Here is an 11596-nt window from a genome sequence, read left to right on the forward strand (position 1 = left end):
GGCCGCCCGGCGTCCTGCCCGCCTCGGCTCCCGGCGGCGGCGCCCGGCCGGTGCTGCTGCTGCCGCGGCGGCTGCTGCCTGTGCCGGCGGGAGCGTGGCAGTGAGTAACGCATCGCGCACCGAGTGCCCCAACTAAAGAGCAAAACAACACGTGACCGCCGAGTTACCGAGGCGCTCGCACACCGAGACGGGGCGGGACAACGCCGCCGCCGCTCTCGCCCCGCATTGGCCGCCGCGCCGCCCGAAGGACGGCTCGATCCGCCAATCGGGTGGCGGGGCGGGCCCTCAGGCGCGAGGCGGCGGCCTACCATTGGCCGTCCGGCGCCTCGCCTCCCCCCGCCCACGGCCCCCTGCTCCCCTCAGGCTCTGCCCCGCCCCGCCCCGCCTCCCCGGAGCGTGCCTGCGGCGCGAGAACAAACGCGCCCGGCGAGCTCGCGCGCGAGGCGGCCGTTGGGGCCGTTGGCGGGGCGGCGGCGGGGCTGCGGGGTCTGCGGGGTGCGGCTGCCGTGCGGGGTGGTCCGCGGCGGGACGCTGCTGAGGGGAGTGCTGAGCCTCTCCCGGCGCAGCCCTCCGCCGCCACCAGGTTCCCCCGCAGCGAAGCTTCCGGGCGTGTGCGCGCGGTCCCCCCCTCACACGCGCGCGTGTGTGTGCGTGCGTCAGCCCTCCCCACGCACGCACGCACGCACGCAGGCAGCGCCCGCACTCGCAGCCCCTCCACCTGGCGAGCGCGCGTCCCTGCGCGGCCGCCTCCGTCCCACCCCCACCGCTCTCTGCGTGCGGTGGGGAGATGCACAAATCGGTTTTCCCGTCGAGGCGGGGGTCACGCGTGCCGTCCCCCCCGCGTGGCCCCCCGGGGCCTCCCGTGTGTGTGTGTGCCGAGATCAATGGGCTCCTTTCTCCTCCCGAAGGAGGAGCGCGGGGAACGGCCCGGGGGAAGGGGCCCCGGGCGGGGTGGGGGCTGCGAAGCGGGGGTGCCTGCCGCACATGCCCGGGAGGAGAAGGGAGGTGGGGGTCACGGCCGCTGTGCAGCGAGAAAAAGACGCAAAAAAAAAAAAAAAGACATCAAACCAGGGAGCGGGGGACGACAAAGCCAGGGATTTTCATGAAAAGGAAAAAAAAAAAAAAAAGGAGGGGGGGGGGATGGAAAGGAAAGTGCTGCTAGGGAGGTGCTCCCCGCGCTCCCTCCCGCCCGCTGCCCGGGTCATCGTAACCCGGTTAGAAATCAACAGCAGAGCGGGGAGGGGAGTGGGAGGCTGGGGAAAGACCACTGCGACGGCAGCAGCGGGAGGAGGCTGCGGGAAAGCGGCTCCGGGAGGAGGACCTCTGCCTCCGTCATACGGGGAGCGCTGGCATTTACGTATGAGGTGGTAGTCACCTGCTTCTATTGTTTTTTGTTTTTTGTTTTTTTTTTAAGAAGGGGAACGGGGGAGAAAAGCAACCGGTGGAGAGCCGGGGCCGTGAGCTCTCCCTCGGAGCGAGGAGGGGTGTCCGTGGGGCAGCTCCCCAGCGCTGCCTGCCCCGCTGCTGTCCTCGCAGCCCTCGCTGGGCTCTGCGTTTGGAAAACGCACGGAATAGGGAATGGTAAATGTAGGTGATACGTTCTGATTGCGTAACAGATCTCAAGTTTCCCATGAAAAATCAGGAATTGTCACTTTTCTACCTACAGCTGCACTCAGTCTACTGAAGACTTAGGGAGAGTGAAGTTAGGTGAGCAACTGCTGCCCCTCCGAGCAGTTCGGGCACACACACGCTGACAGAAGTCATCTGTCCGAAAACCCCTCGCAAATTTGGAAAGATTTTCCCAGGCATTTATGAAACACGCTCAGTGACCTTGAGCACACATTCCTGGATCTGACATATTAGAGAAGATGAATATTCATTCGCCTAAATGATATTTTCATACATGTTACTCATTACTATACGGTCAATAAACATTTTGATACAATGACTCGCAGCAGAACTAAGCACACGATTTGTACGACAGGCATTACGACTGACTCGAATTCAAGACTGATTTCTATACTGACATTGGTATAAACAGTATCTGTAGCATTTAATTTTTAGTAGTGGCTGATGCGTAACAAACCAGTATTTTTCCTTTTTTTTTTAAACACATAACTTTGGTACTGTGTACACAGTACACAGGAATTGATACTGAGGTTTGCATAAACTTTGGGTAAAAATAAAAATCATACCTATTGTTTCATGACCAATTCCCTAGAATGAGTGTCCCTAGTTTACATAGTTGATCTACATCCCAACTATATGCCTTCTAGAAAAATTTCCCAGTCCTTTCAGTGTAATTATGGCATCTTTAATTAAAATAAATGGAGTAAATCCACTACTCCATCCCACCCCTCTGCTACAGTTCACTGTTTCTACAAGCTGGCATGTCTTATGCTTCCACTATTGCAATGCATCCTGTTAGCAGACCAGCTTTGATTTCTGTGGGGTTTCAGTGAGTCTGAATGGCTGAAGCTTAGCTCTCCTGTGCCACTGGGTTGGGCAGAACACAGGGGTGGACAAATAGGGACAGTAACATCTTCAAGTAATTGCAATAGATTTGCCAGAGGATGTTTGCTCAAATCATCTCCAAGGGATAATTCCATCACGATGAAAGAAAAAATGATCTTCTTTTACCTCTCCTGTTCCTTTTTGCCTGTCATATCTCCCTGCCCCATCTCTATTTCACCACATTTATCTTGTAGCTTGAGGTCTCTGCTGGGAATGCTTTGCCAATATATGAAGTAGACCTACAAAATAGTGCTCAGATTCACATCTTTCAACTGCTGAACTCTGTTTTTGCCAGCATACCGTGTTCCAGCCATCTCCTTTTTCCTCCAAGAAAAATAAGCTGTGCTGGGTAATGGTCAGACATCAGAGCAGACTATCCATGATAGGGGCCTTTGCCTGCAGTTACATCAGCCATCAAGTGTTGCCTCCTTTCACCCTAAGCTGGCAGAGACACGCCAAGGGAAGAGCAGCCTTTGCTTGTGGAAAGGGTGAAGTTCAGTTTAGGTACAGCAAATAGAGTTTTGCCAGCGCACAGCCTTACTGATTTCGTGCTGCCACTCTTCAAGTATTTGGAGGTCCTACATGCCAAAAGAATGCATGTGATCCTTTCATATATTTACAAATGTACTTAGACTCATGTTACTGAACTATATGGATGGATAACAAACAGTGATCAGCAGCACCGTGATCTGCAAGCCATGAACCTCTCAAATGAGTTTCGCTTGGAAAGTCTGCCAGAATGTTCAATGTTACCTGCACCTGGTCAGATAAAAGTATTACCTCTGGGGACAAGCAACTGTTTTCAGGTGCATGTGGAAGCTTGATTCTACAAGCCCAGCACACGCAGGTTCCATCTTTATTTTTTTCTCACGCTAAGGGGATTGGAGCTGCAGGTGCTGCAAATATTTTGCTACGTTTAGGTATTGCCCCAAATCACGGGCAGGTTATCCAAAGCCATCGGAGAGGCTGAGTGCATGAGTCGGCTGGATTTCAGAATTTGCCATGTGCTTCAAAAATATAGTTTTGTTTGTTCTTAGCCTAAATCTAATTTTGAAATACCTTTCAATCTGAGGGTAAGGAGTAAGAGCTGAAAGGGATGTGCCTGATGTTTGGCTTGGCTGTTGCCTTCTACCTGCTGCCAGGATCACAGAGCTGATGGTAGTCAAGCCATGGGAAAAGCACAGAGAAAGATTATGTGCGTCAGCAACACTTTCTTGTACTATCAGGAGTACGCTTATCTGTTCCAACAAAATAGAGTGATTTATATTTTGATGTCCTTGAACTTCCACATAAACAGGTGAAGTCAGTTTATTCCCTTGTACATTTGTTTGCATACTTGCGATACAGTGTCATTCTGGTTATACATTTCATAACCTTACTGCATGAGGACATGAACTCTCAGCAGCGTCTTCCTCCCTAACCTTTCTCAGCTCCTTTGAGTGCTAATGGGCCGTGACAGCTCCCGCTCAGGCGCAGGGTCCGTGGTACTGGGGTGGGAGGAGCGGCCCTCCCTCCGATAGCTTTAGGGACCTGCTTGTTGACACTGCTCCTTGGCTAGTGTCAGCTGCAGGTGTGTGTTACGCCTCTGTAGCAGGAACAACTCAAAAAGGTGTAATCTTCTCGTTCCCAAAACTGCCACAAACACAACACAAGTGATGTGTGCTCGGACGTTCTAACATGGGATGGGGAAAAGCACAGAAATATCTGGCACACACGCCTTGTTTCCAGTTCATTATTTTCTGCAAACACAGAGTTGGGTATTTTTCTATCTATCTTAAAATTTGTGCACCCAGTGGGGAGTTCAGAGCACCGTGCTCCGGACACGCTGGGAGAGAGCGTTCTGGGGACAGCGGCAGGGGAAGCCCTTGCAGCCTGCGCACGGAGGTGATTCTCCGCCGGACAGGTGCACCAAGACATGCTGCTGCGGGAACACACCTAGGGCAGCAGCATATCCCGAGGCAGGACGGGGCCTCGGGCGCGGCCCCGCTGCCCGGCAGCGCGCACGCGGGGAGGAAGGGTGAGGCGCGCTCCCGGGCCCGGTGCGCGATCGCGCCTCCCCTAGCGTACTCCCCACGGCGGCGCGCCGGTGCTGCCCCCATCCGGCGGTGGTTGGAGCCGATACTGCCGTTGCATGAGGGAGCACGTAAACAAATACGTAGCGCTCCTTGGAAACGACGCCCTTTTACATTCTCAGTTTGATTGTTGCGTCCGGCTCTGAGCTGCAGGGATAGCCGGGATCTAGGGTCTTTCAGGGCCTTTCTGTTCAAAAAGAGACTGACATTACAATTCAATATTTCTCTGATGCAATATTTACAGAAAATTCACCGAGGCCTTTTTGCCCAAGCACAACAGGACTCCAACAGAAGAGGCGGGTTTTGTTTCCTTTCTTTTTTTTTCCCTCTTTTTATTATTTTTTTCTGACTATTTCTTCCCGAGCACCTCCTGTGTGAAAGCCCATTTGCTTGCCCCCTTCCCCAGCTGGCCCCTCTAGCATCCATCTGTTTGCCTCTTGCTGCCTTTGGAGGCTGTTCCCCAGCCAAACAATCCCCAGCATTCAGCGCTCCCCTCTACCCTACTGCTCCATTGACTGTTGCTCTTTGTTTCAGATCTGCTTTAGGTAGTAACTCTTTTTTCCTCTTTTTTTTTTTCTTGTTTTAAAATTTATTTATTTATTTATTTATTTTGTTTGAACTTCAGAAGGGAACCCAACATCCTCAGTTATTTATCTTGACGCTGGGATAATTCTAACAGCAGGGGTTAGGCAGTCCTGGGGCGGATTGTGAAGGGATTTTTATAGAGGCCCCATCACTGGGGCATTTGAAGCTACGCAAATATTTATCAGGATTGACACAAGTACAGTTGTTCTGACTCAGGGCAGTGTGATACCTGCGTGATCTCATGTTTACTTCCAGTCCTGTTTTATTGGATTTCTATGATATATACACCTTATAAATAGCCCCAGGATTGTTACTGATGAAAGGGGAAAAACAACCTTCTCTCTTTTTTGTGTGTCTCTATGTGTTCTGCCTACCTATTTGATAGAGCAGAACAAGGAATGTAAAGCTATTAATTATCGTAATTATTAATTGTCCCTTTATCTTGGTGTTTGGAATATGCCATCGGTGCAATTCCTACCCATGCAAAGCATTCACTGACTTAATCTGTGCACACAAGAGCACCAGAAATAGGGGCACTACAGAGGAAAACTGTGGTGCTTTTTTCACTGTGCCCCTTCAGAGGAAGTTTTATGTGAATAATATGTGGAAGGCTTGCCCTCAGAATGGACTGGCTGCTTTCAGAGAGGGTTATCATCTATCTGCATTATTTAGACAGCGTCTGGGAAACTTGCTGGAGCCTTGGGCTCCCATTGTGTTAGAGATTGCGTAGATGAGTAATTAATGGTGGGCCTCCTTCTTTTGCTTAATGTATATATTGTACATATACAATGAGTTGAGGAAGGTTGCTGATGTGGGGAGTCAAATGGGAAAGGCAGTTCTGCATCCCCATACACAGTTTGGTTGGCAGAGAGGCTTCAGCCTGACAGCAGCCTCACAGGTGGACACTGCAGGCATGTTCAGGGTTTAAAGAAGAACGCAAAAATGTCAATTTCACATATTTTGGTGTGTTTGGCCATATGGGGAAGGCAGGAAAGGCAGTATGTATGCTGAAGGAATAGGTGGAATGTCATTTTCAACAAACTGTTCCGTATGTTTTCAGCTGTGCAGTTTAGATGTAGCTATTCATTTCAGAATGATTAAGCATACAAACAAAAGAAATACAGAACTAGTGGCGCTCAGTATTTATGCAGTTTCCTGCGTCTACGTTAGAAGCTGAATAAAACCTTCCCACAGCTGGTGGGCTTGGTGGTGCAAATACCACACTCACTGGTATGGACTGGATGGTGGGGCAGAAGAAAGCGAGGGCCTATCACCAGGATCACTCAGCAAGCACCGCATGCTTGGAGGCAGTTTATGTATCTAAATAGTAATAATAACTTGCCAAGATAATTACTATCAAGTAATTTCCACAAAAAGACAAAAACAAACAAAACAATACAAAACAAAAAACACAGAAGAAAAGGATGCCATGCCTGGCCTGCTGAGTGCTCATGGACACAGAACAAAATCGTCACTTAATGATAATAAAATATTCATGTGAACATTACATTTTCATTACTGAAGTGGGAGACCACAAAATCAAATAGAAGTGAAGAGTGTGCTTTCAGTTAAACTGCTGATTTTGCAAAAGATTGTTCAACAGCATTAATAACAGTAGAGCATGAGGTAATCATGGCAAATAAATGTTCTTAATTTCATCTCTTGTGTTTAATCATACAACAAGAGAATATTTCTAGGTACTCCACTTAATTCCCACTTGCTTCTGCTTTTTCTCGTCTTGTTCCCCACTTTGTTATTTTCTCCCAGGTGTCTCTCTGATGTGCACTGAAGATTTTTTTTTCCCCAAAGCCCACAGGGAATGGGAAATGTCCACTGGATCACACTTCAGTCCATTCGGATCATCTCATAAGGAGAAGTAGGCTGCGTACTGGAAGTACAGGAAACATCTGAGCTCAAAAATTCACTTCTTTCTGTGGCATGAAGGGAACCTTAGCCAAAGGCTAAGGAGTTGCTGACTTGTAAAACCTTTTGAGACTACGAAAGTAGATTGTTAAAAGGTGAATGACACTGAGCACAGATGTTGCAGAAACTGCAGCTGCAATGGATGTGGATCAGGTAGCAAAGGCTCAGTGCTAGCAAATCAAAGGAAACTCTTCCTGCAGCTGGAGTATTGCAAAGACCTGGCAGAGCCCTCGGAAGTGCAGCCCCCTATGTATCTTTTTCTTACACCTTCTAGCAGGCCGAAAGAGCCTTTCATTTCTGGTACAAAGCGTTCTGGGGTTGTTTGATAACAAAAACTGCTTTTGTCTCCACTGACTCAAATCTGACGAAAGATCCTTGGACGACTCTGCTGCTCGGCCTTTCTTTTGTCTTTCCCAGCCAGTGTATCTGCCCCACAGTCTCTGCAACACTTCCCCGGGATGGTGTCCCTCTTTGTAACAATATGACCTTTTTTTTTTTTTACTTTGTATAGAAATACGTAAGAAGAGTAAATGTGCAAAACATGTAACTGTATCACAGTGGTATAAATTACACAGAGGTACCATACTGATTGTGTAAACATCAGTTAGTTTTAAAGTTAGTGGATGGTTGTCAGGTTGTTAACTGAACATTTGCTGAAAAATGCATATGAGTAAGTGATCTAGATACTGCTGCAGGATAATGGAGTTTAAAAACAACATTTGTATGCCACACTTCTGCCTTGTCTGTATTTAAAGAAATACCAGGAAGCTGAAAGTCACGCTCCTCAAAACATTCACACTCAAAAATCCTTACATTATTAATCCTTTGGAGTGATAATAATGAAATAACCCAATTCAATAGATTGTTGATTTTAGTTACTTCTTAACTTTCCGTTGAGTAAAAGGGCTTTCTTGATTTTCACACTTCTGAAGTCTGTCTATAGTAAATTTTGATTTGCTCCTTCCATGTGCAGGTTCAACTTTGTAACCGTCCTGCACACAGATATCAGATTTACCTATTACTTTAAACAAATTTATTGTCTCCAGCCTGACTTCAGTAATTTAAAAAAATATTACAAAGCATTCCCTGTTAATTGTTTCCATAGGACTCAGGAATACACAATGGTTCAGGAGAGGTTCAGGCTGGATATTAGGAAAAATTTCTTCTCAGAAGGAGTGGTGAGGCACTGGCACAGGCTGCCCAGGGAGCTGGTGGAGTCACCATCCCTGGAGGTGTTCAAGAACTGTGTGGATGTGGCACTGAGGGACGTGGTCAATGGGCATGGTGGAAATAGGCTGGCGGTTGGACTAGATGATCTTAGCAGTCTTTTCAAACCTTAATGTTTCTATGATTCCCCTGTCTTTGAAAACAAGCCCAATGAACTGACAATATTTTCTCTCAAGTTAATTAGTTTCAGAAAGTTAATATCTACTCCTCATTATGAATAAGCTCAGGAGAATACACTTTTTAGTGCTGTATAGGCCAAGGGTATTTGACATAAATGCTGCATCTGTCCTCCATGTTTCCAGATGTGATGTTAGAGCTATAGAAAAGCATGGTCCACAAGACCTCTTTTCTCTCAACCTGGCACATTTTATTTTATTGGCTTTCTTGGATATATTTTATACTTTTTCTCAGGTTTCATGAGTCAATTACGATTGATTCAGTTATAATTGAAGCTGTATTTGTTATAGCAGCAGGGAATTTAAAGCTAACTGTTGAGACTTCAGTGATCTGATGCCTTCCATAGCACACACACACAAAAACAAACAAACAAACAAACAAACAAAAAAAAGCTTGTCGTCAAACTGGAGCATAATATTTAAGTATTCCTATGTCATTAGGTTATATCCACCAGTGATGGGATACGTGAAAAGAGGCTATAAGCTAAGCTGGACTGAATCTCCCTGTGTGTTTGGTGAGGTGGAGTTCATCTCAGCCATATAGAAGTTGGGTGGCTAATGCATTAGAGTTTCTCCAAAAGCGGTGAAGAGACAGTCATTTATCCATTCCTTCATTAGATCTGAAGCCCTGTAATGACTTGGTAGGTCTATAGCCTAACAGGACTCAACATTGTGTGCTCTACTCACTTAACAAAAACATTCAACTTACGTTAAAATAAACATTCACAATATGCTTAGTATTGTTTATGTGCAGCTCTTTGTATTTGTGTGTGTGCAGCTCTGGTATTAATTATCACAAACCAATGGCCTAAAATAAGTATGACTTATTTCCATCAGAAATTAAATATTTCCATCAGAAATTAAATATCTCTCTCTACTTTCTGTAAAAGAGCTCTAGAGAACTAATGTCCCAAATATTTTCGATGGCTAAGATGAATATATGCATTTATTTCCTTGCCTGTCTGGATACAATATGACCACTTTAGAATTTATCGGAAACAAAACTGAAAACTTCAGGAAATGTTCTAGACATTATGGGGACAAATCTTAATAATTTCACTGAAAACCTGAAAACTGGAAGACATCTGTACTCATTGCTCGTGGCTCTTGGAGTGCTGTGCACCAGCTGTAGGACAGATGTTTAGCCAGCAAGGGAAGTCAGAGGGGAGCCAAATGAAGACATCTGATTTTTTTCCTCTCCTCCCTCACAGACTGTCTGTTGTTGATGGTAGACAGAGAAGGAAGACACCAGCTGTTGGGTCAGTTTTTTAGAAAGGGCAGAATTACAGACTATGTGAGGGTGATTAAAAGCAGAAACCCAAAGTATCCTTAGTATGGTGGTGAAGATCCTGAGAGACAGGGATGGTATTCCAGCTACCTGCTCATTGGCACTTTAATCAGAGATAATCTGTCCTTCTTTATCCATTTTCATCTATATGGATCTGCATATTCCATACAAATATCAGTGGTTATTATCTAAGGTGATTTTTGACTCCTGCTGTCTCCCAGCACTGGTATCAGTCCTGCCTCACATTTGCCTCCCAGTTCCCAGGCTGTCTCATGCATTAACCATGAGATTTGTACACTTGCTCCTGCCTGACCCTTCTCTCCGTTTGGCCCACATCCCACATACATTTGCTGCAGTCTCCTCTGCTCCATGAACTGATGTACTAGATGTAGCTGATTTAAAAAAAAAAAAAAACACCCTTATTTACTGATCAGATAGAGATTGGATCACTTGTCAGTTCACAGAGGAAAGGCTTCAGAACCTTAATGTAGTGACTGACCAGATACCTTGTACTCACAGGTATATGGGGTATATGCCCCTGCTTGCTGGGCAGCATGAGGATCGTTGCCATGACCTGATGCCTCAATCTGATTTGCTATCACATTAGCTGACATTACTACTCTCTTATCCACTGGCACTGAGGAATACAAAGAAATTACTTGGTAAGACCCCTTACTGATGGTTCAAGCTGGCTGCAGTGAAGTCACTGAGATAAGTCTGAGGGCTATCATAAGGGCTTCAAGGGACTGGTGTGGCTAGTGGATGGAGCGGGAGGGAGTACAGGTGGTGTTTTCCTCTATCCCTTCAGTGGCAGGGAGGGATACTGAGAGGACCAGGAAAACTCATTTGATAAATACATGGCTGAGAGGCTGGTGCCGCCAGTCACGGGGAAAAGAATTCTGGCCCAGGATCTACCTGGGCTCACTGACAGAGCTTTAAACTAGGTTTGAATGGGGAAGGAGGTGATAGCCTGCTCATGACAGTGCGGCATAGCATAGCTAAGTTGGAGGAACAAGGTGTTGGCGGGGGCCTGCAACCTGCTACATTTTATGATGATGAAGGCGACAGAGAGACTAATAGTAAATACTTCAAAGGAATTAAGGATTTGTCCTCCAAGAAGGTGGCAAGACCAGCTGCCCAGCTAAGTGCCTTTACACCAATGCATGCAGCTTGGGAAACAAACAGGATTTGGAAACAACTGTGATACTGGAAAAGCACGATGTAGTTGCCATCACTGAAACCTGGAGGGATGATTTCCTTGACTGAAATGTGGCTATTGATGGCTACAGGCTGTTCAGAAGGTACAGGCGAGGAAGTAGGAGAGGAGGCATTGCCTTCAACATCAAGGAAGGAATAATGTGTTAAGGGCTAGTCAACGGTTTATGGGCATTCGGCCCAGTTCTGTGACAAAGGGGACGGGGGACCCACGGGCCCACACCCCAGGAAAAGGGAAAAGGGGAAAAGGGTAAGGAGATGGCCTTGAGAGCAAAGAACAGCGGCAGCAATCTGAGGAGAAACAAACTAATTTACTAAATAAGATATCAGAATGCAAAACAACACACTATAATACAATATAATTACAATTTAAGCTGATAAATCCAATACAGAGAGAGAGAATGTCCTAAAATCAAGGTAGGCCTTACTCTACTACCGACAATAAGACGGCTGGAGAGCGAGGTGCTGCCAAGACGAGAGACGGCAGAAAAAGGGACGAGGTCTCGTGATCTGCATGTTTTTATACTGCAAGCTTTTATCTTTTCCCTCCGTCTGGAAAATGGTAACAGAGGAGCAAAGTACCGTGGGGAATGTAG

At 46.8% G+C, this 11596-nt stretch overlaps 1 long non-coding RNA gene across 1 annotated transcript; it reads left to right on the forward strand.

Annotated features, from left to right (window-relative positions):
* Positions 451–1948, forward strand: LOC110407449. The gene is made up of 3 exons (XR_002443898.1): positions 451–583; positions 1415–1587; positions 1667–1948. It is a non-coding gene; the product is annotated as an uncharacterized LOC110407449 (long non-coding RNA).

This window comes from Numida meleagris, chromosome 1, assembly GCF_002078875.1.
Source record: "Numida meleagris isolate 19003 breed g44 Domestic line chromosome 1, NumMel1.0, whole genome shotgun sequence".
Taxonomy (NCBI): domain Eukaryota; kingdom Metazoa; phylum Chordata; class Aves; order Galliformes; family Numididae; genus Numida; species Numida meleagris.